Source organism: Triticum dicoccoides, chromosome 7A, assembly GCF_002162155.2.
Source record: "Triticum dicoccoides isolate Atlit2015 ecotype Zavitan chromosome 7A, WEW_v2.0, whole genome shotgun sequence".
NCBI lineage: Eukaryota > Viridiplantae > Streptophyta > Magnoliopsida > Poales > Poaceae > Triticum > Triticum dicoccoides.
In genome coordinates, this window is record NC_041392.1 from 85,846,951 (window position 1) to 85,862,435 (window position 15,485).

Below are 15,485 nucleotides of genomic sequence, written 5' to 3' on the forward strand. Positions count from 1 at the left end.
TCCTCCCCTTGCCCCCCGCCTGCGCCGGGACTGACGGCCCCTTCTCTGTCTCGCAGGGCAAGGTCTCCGGCACCTCTACGACACCGAGGCCTCCACCATCTAGGGTGTCTGCGCCTTCTTCCACCTCCGGCCACCGCGGCCTCACCGTCGATCCCCGCACGAGCTCGCCATCGTCTTCCTCTCAGTGAGCTGCACCGGTTCCCCTTCCCTCCCCCCCTTCTGTTAACTGAACATTGTCAGGTTTAGGTTCTGTTAACTGAAAAAGTTTAGATTCAGAAACATTGTTGGACTGATAGGAAGTTTGTTGAACAGAGCAATCTACACCTGTAATTTCTACTGTTATGCCTCTGTTGATTGTGATCTCTGCACATGTTTAATGTCTATGCTGTTGTGCGGCTGTTATGTGTGTCTATGTCGGTGAGCTTGTGTTATGCACTTCTGCGTTTTGATGTCCCCCCTTACCTTAGTTTTTTCATCTCACTGGTCCTTTTCATTGTATTGGCCCTTTTCATTTTTGTCAAAGAGGCCCCGAGTTCTCTCTTCACTTGTGTGGTGATTGTCTTGGTCCTTTTCATTTTTGTCATGGCATTCTTGAGGTGCTGATGTGTCTGAGGGCATGAACCATGATCAAGTTGAGTTCAGATTTCATTAGATTAGCTGGATTATCACGCCTTGTGTCCTGATAGTTGGATATTTGAGTAGTATTGTCAACAGTAATAACTTTCACATGTTTGCATTGCTTCCAAGAGTAACAGCAGGTGCTTACGACACCTTTAGGAGATCTACTCATCTCTAATCATGCTACTCAAGGATAGGAACCGTAGGCATCTCTATATATTTTTTCAGTGTCCTTTATTGGTGGTTCTATGATGTAGTCCAGATGAAACCAATTGCATGCATTGAGAAATAGAGTATTAAAACAGGACTTGACGTGGTTTTCCACTTAGCTATCTGAATTGAGAAAAAACATAGCTTTTGCGGTCTCTGAGGCAAAACTTGCTACTCCATATACAACTAATACTACTACTAGACAAGATACTACTCCATATACTACTAATACTACTACTGTATTTCATTTCAAAGTTCAAAATGCTGGTACTGAGATTTTCATTTCCAATGAGTGATGTTTTTCCTAGCAGTAGAAAAAACATAGCAACTTCTCTGTTTTTATAAAGTTGTTCTTATATGGGTGAAACTTCACTTGTTTTTAGGCTAGTGCAGGGTGTTGCTTCTTCTGTATGGGCCAACTATGTCACAAATAAATTGTTCCTTCTTCTGTATTTGACAAGTAATGACTTTTAAAGATGATGATCATCTTGCTAGTTTGCTGGGTTTTGTCTCCGACCATTGTGTCGTGATGAATTTGCAGGTACCCCGAGAGGCCCTTGAGTTTGCCGGAATGTCGATTAACTTCTGTTCCGGCAAATTCGGGTACTCCATATGTACTATGAGATTTCTAAAAGAAGTGGAGACATGAAAATCAAAGGATGGAAAAAAATGTATGGACAGTCGTAAGGAGCTTCTTGGAAGCAAAAGGAAGCGAAGCGCAAGAATTGGAGACAGGATGTTCTCCATTCTCCATAATGGAGAGTCAGGGTCTATATTGTTTTATGCTATTTTAGCTTAAATAGGGTATTTAGGTCCTGCCTAATACTGATGATCATGTGCTAAGAACAATTAAGTAGGGTTGGTTCGATGACTATCAAGATGATGATCGTATGACTTGTTATGAATAACGAGTAGAAGTTGTATGATGATGATTAGTAGGACTTCTTAGGATTAGTATTACTTCCGACAAACTCGATACTCGTGGTCTCGAGACTTGTAATGTTTTATCTTTGTCCGGTCTTTTGAATTCGGAGATTAATATGATGAATTGTATTCGGAGACTAATCTTCTATTGTATTCGATGAATCTTCTGTTGCTGTGTGCTACTGTCTATATTCAGTCAAATAATATATTTTGTAACCTATGCAAAAATCAGAGAAGTAAAAAAAATAAAACCTAATATTCATACTAATGGCGCATCACTACAAAGTGCGCCATTAGTATGCCAAGTATACTAATGGCGCATCCATCCGTAGTGCGCCATTAGTGTGCCAAAGCACATGGTTAAATATGGCCCTGGGAGGCATACTAATGGCGCATGGTGTTATATACTAATGGCGCACTGGGTGGTGCGCCGTTAGTATACCAGATACTAATGGCGCACCTGTGGTGCGCCATTAATAATAAATACTAGTGGCGTGATACTAAGGGCGCACCAGTGATGCGCCATTAGTAGGCAAAACTGGTGCGCCATTAGTAGGCCTTTTCCTAGTAGTGGTATCTCCGAAAGTGTCTGTTGGGTTGGCACGAATCGAGACTGGGATTTGTCACTCCGTGTGACGGAGAGGTATCTCTGGGCCCACTCGGTAGGACATCATCATAATGAGCTCAATGTGACCAAAGAGTTGATCATGGGATGATGTGTTACGGAACGAGTAAAAGTGACTTGCCGGTAACGAGATTAAACGAGGTATTGGGATACCGACGAGTGAATCTCGGGCAAGTAACGTACCGATTAACAAAGGGAATTGTATACAAGATTGATTGAATCCCCGACATCGTGGTTTATCCGATGAGATCATCGTGGAACATGTGGGAGCAAACATGGGTATCCAGATCCCGTTGTTGGTTATTGGCCAGAGAGTTGTCTCGGTCATGTCTGCATGATTCCCGAACCCGTAGGGTCTACACACTTAAGGTTCGGTGACGCTAGAGTTGTTATGGGAATTAGTGTGCAGTTACCGAATGTTGTTCGAAGTCCCGGATGATATCCTGGACGTCACGAAGAGTTCCGGAATGGTCCGGAGGTAAAGATTTATATATGGGAAGTCCTATTTTGGCCACCAAAAAATGTTCGGGATTTTTCGGTATTGTACCGGGAAGGTTCTGAAAGGTTCCAGAGTGGGGCCCACCTGCATGGGGAACCCACATGAACGTGGGTAGTGGGGGCAAGGCCCCACACCCCTGGTCAAGGTGCACCAAGATCCCCCTTAGAAGGAATAAGATCATATCTCGAAGGGATAAGATCAAGATCCCTAAAAAGGGGGGATAACAATCGGCGGGGAAGAGAAATGATAGGATTTCTTCCCCACACCTTTGCCAACGCCCCAATGGACTTGGAGGGCAAGAAACCAGCCCCTCCACCCCTATATATATTGGGGAGGCGCATGGGAGCCGCAGCCCTTCCCCTGGCGCAGCCCTCTCCCTCCCCAACACCTCCTCCGTAGTTCTTGGCGAAGCCCTGCCGGAGAACTGCAAGCTCCACCACCACCACGCTGTCGTGCTGCCGGAGCTCTCCCTCAACTTCTGCTCTCGCCTTGCTGGATCAAGAAGGAGGAGACGTCCCCGGGCTATACATGTGTTGAACGCGGAGGCGCCGTTGTTCGGCGCTTAGATCGGAATCAACCACGATCTGAATCACTGCGAGTACGACTCCTTCATCGCGTTCTTGTAATGCTTCTGCATCGCGATCTTCAAGGGTATGAAGATGCACTCCCCTCTCTCTCGTTGCTAGTCTCTCCATAGATTGATCTTGGTGATGCGTAGAAAATTTTAATTTCTGCAACGATCCCCAACAGTGGCATCATGAGCTAGGTCTATGCGTAGTTTCTATGCACGAGTAGAACACAAGTTGTTGTGGGCATCGATTTTGTCAATTTACTTGCCGTTACTAGTCTAATCTTGATTTGGTGGCATCGTGGGATGAAGCGTCCCGGACCGACCTTACACGTACGCTTACGTGAGACAGGTTCCACCGACTGACATGCACTAGTTGCATAAGGTGGCTAGTGGGTGCCTGTCTCTCCCACTTTAGTCAGATCGGATTCTATGAAAAGGGTCCTTATGAAGGGTAAATAGAAATTGGCATATCATGTTGTGGTTTTGGCGTAGGTAAGAAACGTTCTTGCTAGAAACCTATAGCAGCCACGTAAAAACTTGCAACAACAATTAGAGGACGTTTAACTTGTTCTTGCAGCATATGCCGTGTGATGTGATATGGCCAAAAGGATGTGATGAATGATATATGTGATGTATGAGATTGATCATGTTCTTGTAATAGGAATCACGACTTGCATGTCGATGAGTATGACAACCGGCAGGAGCCATAGGAGTTGTCTTAATTTGTTATATGACCCGCGTGTCAATGAAGACGCCATGTAATTACTTTACTTTATTGCTAACCGTTAGCCATAGTAGTAGAAGTAATATTTGGCGAGACAACTTCATGAAGACACGATGATGGAGATCATGGTGTCATTCTGGTGACGATGATGATCATGGCGCCCCGAAGATGGAGATCAAAAGGAGCAAAATGATATTGGCCATATCATGTCACTATTTGATTGCATGTGATGTTTATCATGTTTTTACATCTTATTTGCTTAGAACGACGGTAGCATAAATAAGATGATCCCTCATAAAATTTCAAGAAAGTGTTCCCCCTAACTGTGCACCGTTGGGAAAGTTCGTTGTTTCGAAGCACCACGTGATGATCGGGTGTGATAGATTCTAACATTCGCATACAACGGGTGTAAGCCAGATTTACACATGCAAAACACTTAGGTTGACTTGACGAGCCTAGCATGTACAGACATGGCCTCGGAACACAAGAGACCGAAAGGTCGAACATGAGTCGTATAGTGGATACGATTGCTACCTCTTGAGCACTACGTTGGATTTCCTTGAAGAGGAAAGGATGATGCAGCAAAGTGGCGTAAGTATTTCCCTCAGTTTTTGAGAACCAAGGTATCAATCCAGTAGGAGGCTACGCGCGAGTCCCTCGTACCTGCACAAAGCAAATAACTCCTCACAACCAATGCGATAAGGGGTTGTCAATCCCTTCATGGTCACTTACGAGAGTGAGATCCGATAGATATGATAAGATAATATTTTTGGTATTTTTGTGATAAAGATGCAAAGTAAAAATAAAAGCAAGGTTTACATCAGGTCTGGTACACAGCATGGCATACATAATAGATCCTATGGCTGAAGCATAGGGGATGACACTCATCTCTTCTTTATCTTTTGCCGTGGTCGGTGACTGAGCCGAGCTCAATCTCACACCTTGTAACATAGGCAAGAACCCCTTCTTGGACTGATCCATTTTGAACCTCTTCAAAATCTTATCAAGGTATGTGCTTTGTGAAAGACCTATGAGGCGTCTCGATCTATCTCTATAGATCTTGATGCCTAATATGTAAGCAGCTTCTCCAAGGTCCTTCATTGAAAAACACTTATTCAAGTAGGCCTTAATGCTGTCCAGAAATTTTATATTATTTCCCATCAAGTGTATGTCATCTACATATAATATGAGAAATGCTACAGAGCTCCCACTCACTTTCTTGTAAACGCAGGCTTCTCCATAAGTCTGCATAAACCCAAACGCTTTGATCATCTCATCAAAGCGAATATTCCAACTCCGAGATGCTTGCACCAGCCCATAAATGGATCGCTGGAGCTTGCATACTTTGTTAGCGTTCTTAGGATCGACAAAACCTTCCGGCTGCATCATATACAGTTCTTCCTTAAGATGCCCGTTAAGGAATGCTGTTTTGACGTCCATCTGCCATATCTCATAATCATAGTATGCGGCAATTGCTAACATGATTCGGACGGACTTTAGCTTCGCTACGGGAGAGAATGTCTCGTCGTAGTCAATCCCTTGAACCTGTCGATAACCCTAAGCGACAAGTCGAGCTTTATAGATGGTGACATTACCATCCGCGTCTGTCTTCTTCTTAAAGATCCATTTGTTTTCTATCGCTCGCCGACCATCGGGCAAGTCTGTCAAAGTCCATACTTTGTTTTCATACATGGATTCTATCTCGGATTTCATGGCTTCAAGCCATTTGTTGGAATCTGGGCCCGCCATCGCTTCTTCATAGTTCGAAGGTTCACCGTTGTCTAACAACATGATTTCCAGGACGGGGTTGCCGTACCACTCTGGTGCGGAACGTGTCCTTGTGGACCTACGAAGTTCAGTAGCAACTTGATCCGAAGTACCTTGATCATCATCATTGGTTTCCTCTTCAGTTGGTGTGGGCATCACAGGAACATTTTCCTGAGCTACACCACTTTCCCGTTCGAGAGGTAGTACTTCATCGAGTTCTACTTTCCTCCCACTTACTTCTTTCGAGAGAAACTCTTTTTCCAGAAAGCATCCGTTCTTGGCAACAAAGATTTTGCCCTCGGATCTTAAGTAGAAGGTATACCCGACAGTTTCCTTAGGGTATCCTATGAAGATGCATTTTTCCGACTTGGGTTCGAGCTTTTCAGGTTGAAGTTTCTTGACATAAGCATCGCATCCCCAAACTTTTAGAAACGACAGCTTAGGTTTCTTCCCAAACCATAATTCATACGGTGTCGTCTCAACGGATTTAGACGGTGCCCTATTTAAAGTGAATGTAGCTGTCTCTAGAGCGTATCCCCAAAATGATAGCGGTAAATCAGTAAGAGACATCATAGACCGCACCATATCCAATAGAGTGCGATTACGACGTTCGGACACACCGTTTCGCTGAGGTGTTCCAGGCGGCGTGAGTTGTGAAACGATTCCACATTTCCTTAAGTGTGTGCCAAATTCGTGACTTAAATATTCTCCTCCACGATCTGATCGTAGACACTTTATCTTTCGGTCACGTTGATTCTCCACCTCATTCTGAAATTCCTTGAACTTTTCAAAGGTCTCAGACTTGTGTTTCATTAAGTAGACATACCCATATCTACTTAAGTCATCAGTGAGAGTGAGAACATAACGATATCCTCCGCGAGCCTCAACGCTCATTGGACCGCACACATCGGTATGTATGATTTCCAATAAGTTGGTTGCTCGCTCCATTGTTCCGGAGAACGGAGTCTTGGTCATCTTGCCCATGAGGCATGGTTCGCACGTGTCAAACGATTCACAATCAAGAGACTCTAAAAGTCCATCGGCATGGAGCTTCTTCATGCGCTTGACACCAATGTGACCAAGGCGGCAGTGCCACAAGTATGTGGGACTATCGTTATCAACTTTACATCTTTTGGCATCTACACTATGAACATGTGTAATATTACGCTCGAGATTCATTAAGAATAAACCATTGACCATCGGAGCATGACCATAAAACATATCTCTCATATAAATCGAACAACCATTATTCTCAGACTTAAATGAGTAGCCATCTCGTATTAAACGAGATCCAGATACAATGTTCATGCTCAAACTTGGCACTAAATAACAATTATTAAGGTTCAAAACTAATCCCGTAGGTAAATGTAGAGGCAGCGTGCCGACGGCGATCACATCGACTCTGGAACCATTCCCGACGCGCATCGTCACCTCGTCCTTCGCCAGTCTCCGTTTATTCCGCAGCTCCTGCTGTGAGTTACAAATATGAGCAACGGCACCGGTATCAAATACCCAGGAGTTACTACGAGTACTAGTAAGGTACACATCAATTACATGTATATCAAATATACCTTTGGTTTTGCCGGCCTTCTTATCTGCTAAGTATTTGGGGCAGTTTCGCTTCCAGTGACCCTTCCCCTTGCAATAAAAGCACTCAGTCTCAGGCTTAGGTCCATTCTTTGACTTCTTCCCGGTAACTGGCTTACCAGGCACGGCAACCTCCTTGCCGTCCTTCTTGAAGTTCTTCTTACCCTTGCCCTTCTTGAACTTAGTGGTCTTATTGACCATCAACACTTGATGTTCTTTCTTGATTTCAACCTCTGCTGACTTCAGCATCGAGAACACTTCAGGAATGGTCTTTTCCATCCCCTGCATGTTGTAGTTCATCACAAAGCTCTTGTAGCTTGGTGGGAGCGACTGGAGGATTCTGTCAATGACCGCCTCATCTGGGAGGTTAATGTTCAGCTGGGTCATACGGTTGTGCAACCCAGACATCTTCAGGATGTGCTCACTGACAGAACTGTTTTCCTCCATCTTACAACTGTAGAACTTGTCGGAGACATCATATCTCTCGACCCGGGCATGAGCTTGGAAAACTAGTTTCAGCTCTTCGAACATCTCATATGCTCCGTGATGCTCAAAACGCTTTTGGAGCCCCGGTTCTAAGCTGTAAAGCATGCCGCACTGAACGAGGGAGTAATCATCAGCGCGAGTTTTCCAAGCATTCATAATGTCTTGGTTCTCTGGGACGGGAGCGTCACCTAGCGGTCCTTCTAGGACATATTGTTTCCTGGCAGCTATGAGGATGATCCTCAGGTTCCGGACCCAGTCTGTATAGTTGTTGCCATCATCTTTCAGCTTGGTTTTCTCTAGGAACGCGTTGAAGTTCATGTTGACATGAGCGTTGGCCATTTGATCTACAAGACATATTTGCAAAGGTTTTAGACTAAGTTCATGATAATTAAGTTCTAATCAAATTATGAACTCCCACTCAGATTAGACATCCCTTTAGTCATCTAAGTGTTACACGATCCGAGTCGACTAGGCCGTGTCCGATCATCACGTGAGACGGACTAGTCATCGTCGGTGAACATTCTCATGTTGATCGTATCTTCCATACGACTCGTGTTCGACCTTTCGGTCTCCGTGTTCCGAGGCCATGTCTGCACATGCTAGGCTCGTCAAGTTAACCCTAAGTGTTTTCGCTGTGTAAAACTGTCTTACACCCGTTGTATGTGAACGTAAGAATCCATCACACCCGATCATCACGTGGTGCTTAGAAGCGACGAACTATAGCAACGGTGCACAGTTAGGGGAGAACACTTCTTGAAATTTTTGTAAGGGATCATCTTATTTACTACCGTCGTCCTAAGTAAACAAGATGCATAAACATAATAAACATCACATGCAATTATATAGTTGTGACATGATATGGCCAATATCATATAGCTCCATTGATCTTCATCTTCGGGGCTCCATGATCATCTTGTCACCGGCTTGACACCATGATCTCCATCATCATGATCTCCATCATCGTGTCTTCATGAAGTTGTCACGCCAACGACTACTTCTACTTCTATGGCTAACGCATTTAGCAATAAAGTAAAGTGAGTTACATGGCGTTCTTCAATGACACGCAGGTCATACAAAAAATAAAGACAACTCCTATGGCTCCTGCCGGTTGTCATACTCATCGACATGCAAGTCGTGAATCCTATTACAAAGGACATGATCTCATACATCACAATTCATCATTCATCACAACTTCTGGCCATATCACATCACATGATCAATCGCTGCAAAAACAAGTTAGACGTCCTCTAATTGTTGTTGCATCTTTTACGTGGCTGCAATTGGGTTCTAGCAAGAACGTTTTCTTACCTACGAATAACCACAACGTGATTTTGTCAACTTCTATTTACCCTTCATAAGGGCCCTTTTCATCGAATCCGCTCCAACTAAAGTGGGAGAGACAGACACCCGCCAGCCACCTTATGCAACTAGTGCATGTCAGTCGGTGGAACCGGTCTCACGTAAGCGTACGTGTAAGGTTGGTCCGGGCCGCTTCATCCCACAATACCGCCGAAGCAAGAAAAGACTAGTAGAGGCAAGTAAGATGACAAAATCCACGCCCACACCAAAATTGTGTTCTACTCGTGCAAAGAGAACTACGCATAGACCTAGCTCATGATGCCACTGTTGGGGAACGTTGCAGAAAATTAAAATTTTTCCTACGGTTTCACCAAGATCCATCTATGAGTTCATCTAAGCAACGAGTCAAGGGAGAGAGTTTGCATCTACATACCACTTGTAGATCACGAGCGGAAGCTAGCCAATGGGATGGTGATGATGGAGTCGTACTCGAACGTGATTCGGATCACCGATGTCCAAGTGCTGAACGGACAGCACCTCCGCGTTCAACACACGTACGGGACGGGAGACGTCTCCTCCTTCTTGATCCAGCAAGGGGGAAGGAGAGGTTGAGGAAGATTGCTCCAACGGCAGCACGACGGCGTGGTGTAGTTGGTGCAGCAGTACTCCGACAGGGCTTCGCCAAGCATATACGGAGGAGGAGAGGTGTTGGGGAGGGGAGGGGCTGCGCCTTGGCTTGTGTTAAGCTCCCATGCGCCTCCCCACTATATATAGGGGTGGAGGGGCTGGTTTCTTGCCCTCCAAGTCCATTGGGGCGTTGGCCAAGGTGGGAGGAAAGAAATCCCATCATTTCCTTCCCCACCAATTGTTATCCCCCCTTTTTAGGGATCTTGATCTTATCCCTTCGGGATATGATCTTATTCCTTCTAAGGGGGGATCTTGGTGCGCCTTGACCAGGGGTGTGGGGCCTTTCCCCCACTACTCACGTTCATGTGGGTCCCCCCATGCAGGTGGGCCCCACTCCGGAACCTTCTAGAACCTTCCCGGTACAATACCGAAAAATCCCGAACATTTTCCGGTGGCCAAAATAGGACTTCCCATATATAAATCTTTACCTCCGGACCATTCCGGAACTCCTCGTGACGTCTGGGATCTCATCCGGGACTCCGAACAACATTCGGTAACCACATACAAACTTCCTTTATAACCCTAGCGTCATCGAACCTTAAGTGTGTAGACCCTACGGGTTCGGGAGACATGTAGACATGACCGAGACGTTCTCCGGTCAATAACCAACAGCGGGATCTGGATACCCATGTTGGCTCCCACATGCTTCTCGATGTTGTCATCGGATGAACCACGATGTCGAGGATTCGATCAAACCCTGTATACAATTCCCTTTGTCAATCGGTACATTACTTGCCCGAGACTCGATCGTCGGTATCCCAATACCTTGTTCAGTCTCGTTACCGGCAAGTCACTTTACTCGTACCGTAATGCATGATCTCGTGGCCAACACTTTGGTCACCTTGAGCTTATTATGATGATGCATTACCGAGTGGGCCCAGAGATACCTCTCCGTCATACGGAGTGACAGATCCCAGTCTCGATCCGTGTCAACCCAACAGCTACTTTCGGAGATACCTGTAATGCACCTTTATAGTCACCCAGTTACGTTGTGACGTTTGATACACCCAAGGCACTCCTACGGTATCCGGGAGTTACACGATCTCATGGTCTAAGGAAGAGATACTTGACATTGGCAAAGCTCTAGCAAACGAACTAAACGACCTTTGTGCTATGCTTAGGATTGGGTCTTGTCCATCACATCATTCTCCTAATGATGTGATCCCATTATCAACGACATCCAATGTCCATAGCCAGGAAATCATGACTATCTGTTGATCACAACGAGCTAGTCAACTAGAGGCTCACTAGGGACATATTGAGGTCTATGTATTCACACGTGTATTACGATTTCCGGATAATACAGTTATAGCATGAATAAAAGACAATTATCATGAACAATATAATAATATTTTATTATTGCCTCTAGGGCATATTTCCAACAGAGGGATAAATTCATGCAATATGATAAAAAAACCATCTTATTATCCTCGATGGCAACAATACAATACGTGCCTTGTTGCCCCTACTGTCACTGGTAAAGGACACGGCAAGATTGAACCCAAAGCTAAGCACTTCTCCCGTTGCAAGAAAGATCAATCTAGTGGGCCAAACCAAACTGATAATTCGAAGAGACTTGCAAAGATAACCAATCATACATAAAAGAATTCAGAGAAGATTCAAATATTGTTCGTAGATAATCTTGATCATAAACCCACAATTCATCAGTCTCAACAAACACACCGCAAAAAGAAGATTACATCGAATAGATCTCCACAAGAGAGGGGAGAGAACATTGTATTGAGATCCAAAAAGAGAGAAGAAGCCATCTAGCTAATAACTATGGACCCGAAGGTCTGAGGTAAACTACTCACACTTCATCGGAGGGGCTATGGTGTTGATGTAGAAGCCCTCCATGATGGATGCCCCCTCCGACGGAGCTCCGGAACAGGCCCCAAGATGGGATCTCGTGGATATAGAAAGTTACGGCGGTGGAATTAGGGTTTTGGCTCCGTATCTGATCGTTTGGGGTGCGTAGGTTTATATAGGAGGAAAGAGTACGTCGGTGGAGCAACAGGGGGCCCACGAGGGTGGAGGGCGCCTGGGGGGTAGGCGCGCCCCCTACCTCGTGGACTCCTCCTTTGTTTCTTGACGTAGGGTCCAAGTCTCCTAGATCATGTTCGGTGAGAAAATCACGTTCCCGAAGGTTTCATTCCGTTTGGACTCCGTTTGATATTCCTTTTCTTTGAAACCCTAAAATAGGCAAAAAACAACAATTCTGGGCTGGGCCTCTGGTTAATAGGTTAGTCCCAAAAATAATATAAAAGTGGATAATAAAGCCCAATAATGTCCAAAACAGTAGATAATATAGCATGGAGCAATCAAAAATTATAGATACGTTGGAGACGTATCAAGCATCCCCAAGCTTAATTCCTGCTCGTCCTCGAGTGGGTAAATGATAAAAACAAAATTTTTGATGCGGAGTGCTACTTGGCATAATTTTATTGTAATTCTTATTAATTGTGGTATGAATATTCAGATCCGAAAGATTCAAGATAAAAGTTCATATTGACATAAAAATAATAATACTTCAAGCATACTAACTAAGCAATTATGTCTTCTCAAAATAACATGGCCAAAGAAAGTTCATCCCTACAAAATCATACAGTTTAGTCATGCTCCATTTTCGTCACACAAGAATGCTCTCATCATGCACAACCCCGATGGCAAGCCAAGCAATTGTTTCATACTTTAGTAATCTCAAACCTATAAACTTTCACGCAATATATGAGCGTGAGCCATGGATATAGCACTATGGGTTGAATAGAATATGATGGGGGTTATGTGGAGAAGACAAAAAAGGAGAAAGTCTCACATCAACGAGGCTAATCAATGGGTTACGGAGATGCCCATCGATTGATGTTAATGCAAGGAGTAGGGATTGCCATGCAACGGATGCACTAGAGCTATAAATGTATGGAAGCTCAACAAAAGAAACTAAGCGGGTGTGCATCCAACTTGCTTGCTCACGAAGACCTAGGGCACTTGAGGAGGCCCATTGGTGGAATATACAAGCCAGGTTCTATAATGAAAAATTCCCACTAGTATATGAAAGTGACAAAACAAAAGACTCTCTATCATGAAGATTATGGTGCTACTTTGAAGCACGAGTGTGGCAAATGATAGTAGCATTGTACCTTTTATTTTTTTATTTTTTATTTGGCCTTTCTTTTCTTTTCTTTTATTTGGACTTCCTTTTTTTGGAACAATTCTCTATGAATGATGGTCATCACACTTCTATTTACTTACAACTCAAGAATTACAACTCGATACTTAGAACAAGATATGACTCTATATGAATGCCTCCGACGGTGTATCGGGATATGCAATGAACCAAGAGTGACATGTATGAAAGAATTATGAATGGTGGCTTTGCCACAAATACTATGTCAACTACATGATCATGCTAAGCAATATGACAATGATGAATGTGACATGATAAATGGAATGGTGGAAAGTTGCATGGCAATATATCTCGGAATGGCTATGGAAATGCCATAATAGGTAGGTATGGTGGCTGTTTTGAGGAATATATAAGGAGGTTTATGTGTGAAAGAGCGTATCATATCACGGGGTTTGGATGCACCGGCGAAGTTTGCACCATCTCTCAATGTGAGAAAGGGCAATGCACGGTACCGAAGAGGCTAGCAATGATGGAAGGGTGAGAGTGCGTATAATCCATGGACTCAACATTAGTCATAAAGAACTCACATACTTATTGCAAAATTCTACAAGTCATCAAAAACCAAGCACTACGCGCATCCTCCTAGGGGGATAGATTGGTAGGAAAAGACCATCGCTCGTCCCCGACCGCCACTCATAAGGAGGACAATCAAATAACACCTCATGTTTCAAATTTGTTACATAATGTTTACCATACGTGCATGCCACGGGACTTGCAAAATTCAACACAAGCATTTCTCAAATTCACAACTACTCAACTAGCACGACTTTGATATTATTACCTCCATATCTCAAAACAATCATCAAGCATCAACCTTCTCTCAGTATTCAAAACACTCATAAGAATTTTTTTTACTAATCTTGAATACCTAGCATATTAGGATTATTTAAGCAAATTACCATGCTATTTAAGACTCTCAAAATAATCTAAGTGAAGCATGAGAGATCAATAGTTTCTATAAAAAAAATCCACCACCGTGCTCTAAAAGATATAAGTGAAGTACTAGAGCAAAACTATATAACTCAAAAAGATATAAGTGAAGCACATAGAGTATTCTAACAAATTCCAAATCATGTATGGCTCTCTCAAAAGGTGTGTACAGCAAGGATGATTGTGGTAAACTAAAAAGCAAAGACTCAAATCATACAAGACACTCCAAGCAAAACACATATCATGTGGTGAATAAAAATATAGCTCCAAGTAAAGTTACCGATAGAAGTAGACGAAAGAGGGGATGCCTTCCGGGGCATCCCTAAGCTTTGGCTTTTAGGTGTCCTTAGATTATCTTGGGGGTGCCATGGGCATCCCCCAGCTTAGGCTCTTGCCACTCCTTGTTCCATGATCCATCAAATCTTTACCCAAAACTTGAAAACTTCACAACACAAAACTTAAGGTAGAAAATCTCGTGAGCTCCGTTAGCGAAAGAAAACAAAATACCACTTCAAGGTACTGTAATGAAATCATTCTTTATTTATATTGGTGTTAAACCTACTGTATTCCAACTTCTCTATGGTTTATAAACTATTTTACTAGCCATAGATTCATCAAAATAAGCAAACAACACACGAAAAACAGAATCTGTCAAAAACAGAACAGTCTGTAGTAATCTGTAGCTAGCGCAAGATCTGGAACCCCAAAAATTTTAAAATAAATTTCTGGACGTGAGGAATTTATATATTAATCATCTGCAAAAAATAATTAACTAAATATCACTTTGCAAATAAAAATGGCATTAATTCTCGTGAGCGCTAAAGTTTCTGTTTTTTACAGCAAGATATCAAGACTTTCCCCAAGTCTTCCCAACGGTTCTACTTGGCACAAACACTAATTAAACACAAAAAACACAACCTAAACAGAGGCTAGATAAATTATTTATTACTAAACAGGAGCAAAAAGCAAGGAATAAAAACAAAATTGGGTTGCCTCCCAACAAGCGCTATCGTTTAACGCCCCTAGCTAGGCATAAAAAGCAAGGATAGATCTAGGTATTGCCATCTTTGGTAGGCAATCCATAAGTGGCTCTCATAATAGATTCATAACGTAATTTAATTTTATTTCTAGGAAAGTGTTCCATGCCTTTCCTTAACGGAAATTGGAATCTAATATTTCCTTCCTTCATATCAATAATTGCACCAATCGTTCTAAGGAAAGGTCTACCAAGAATAATAGGACATGAAGGATTGCAATCTATATCAAGAACAATAAAATCTACGGGCACATAATTCCTATTTGAGAAAATAAGAACATCATTAATTCTTCCCATTGGTTTCTTAATAGTGGAATCCGCAAGGTGCAAGTTTAGAG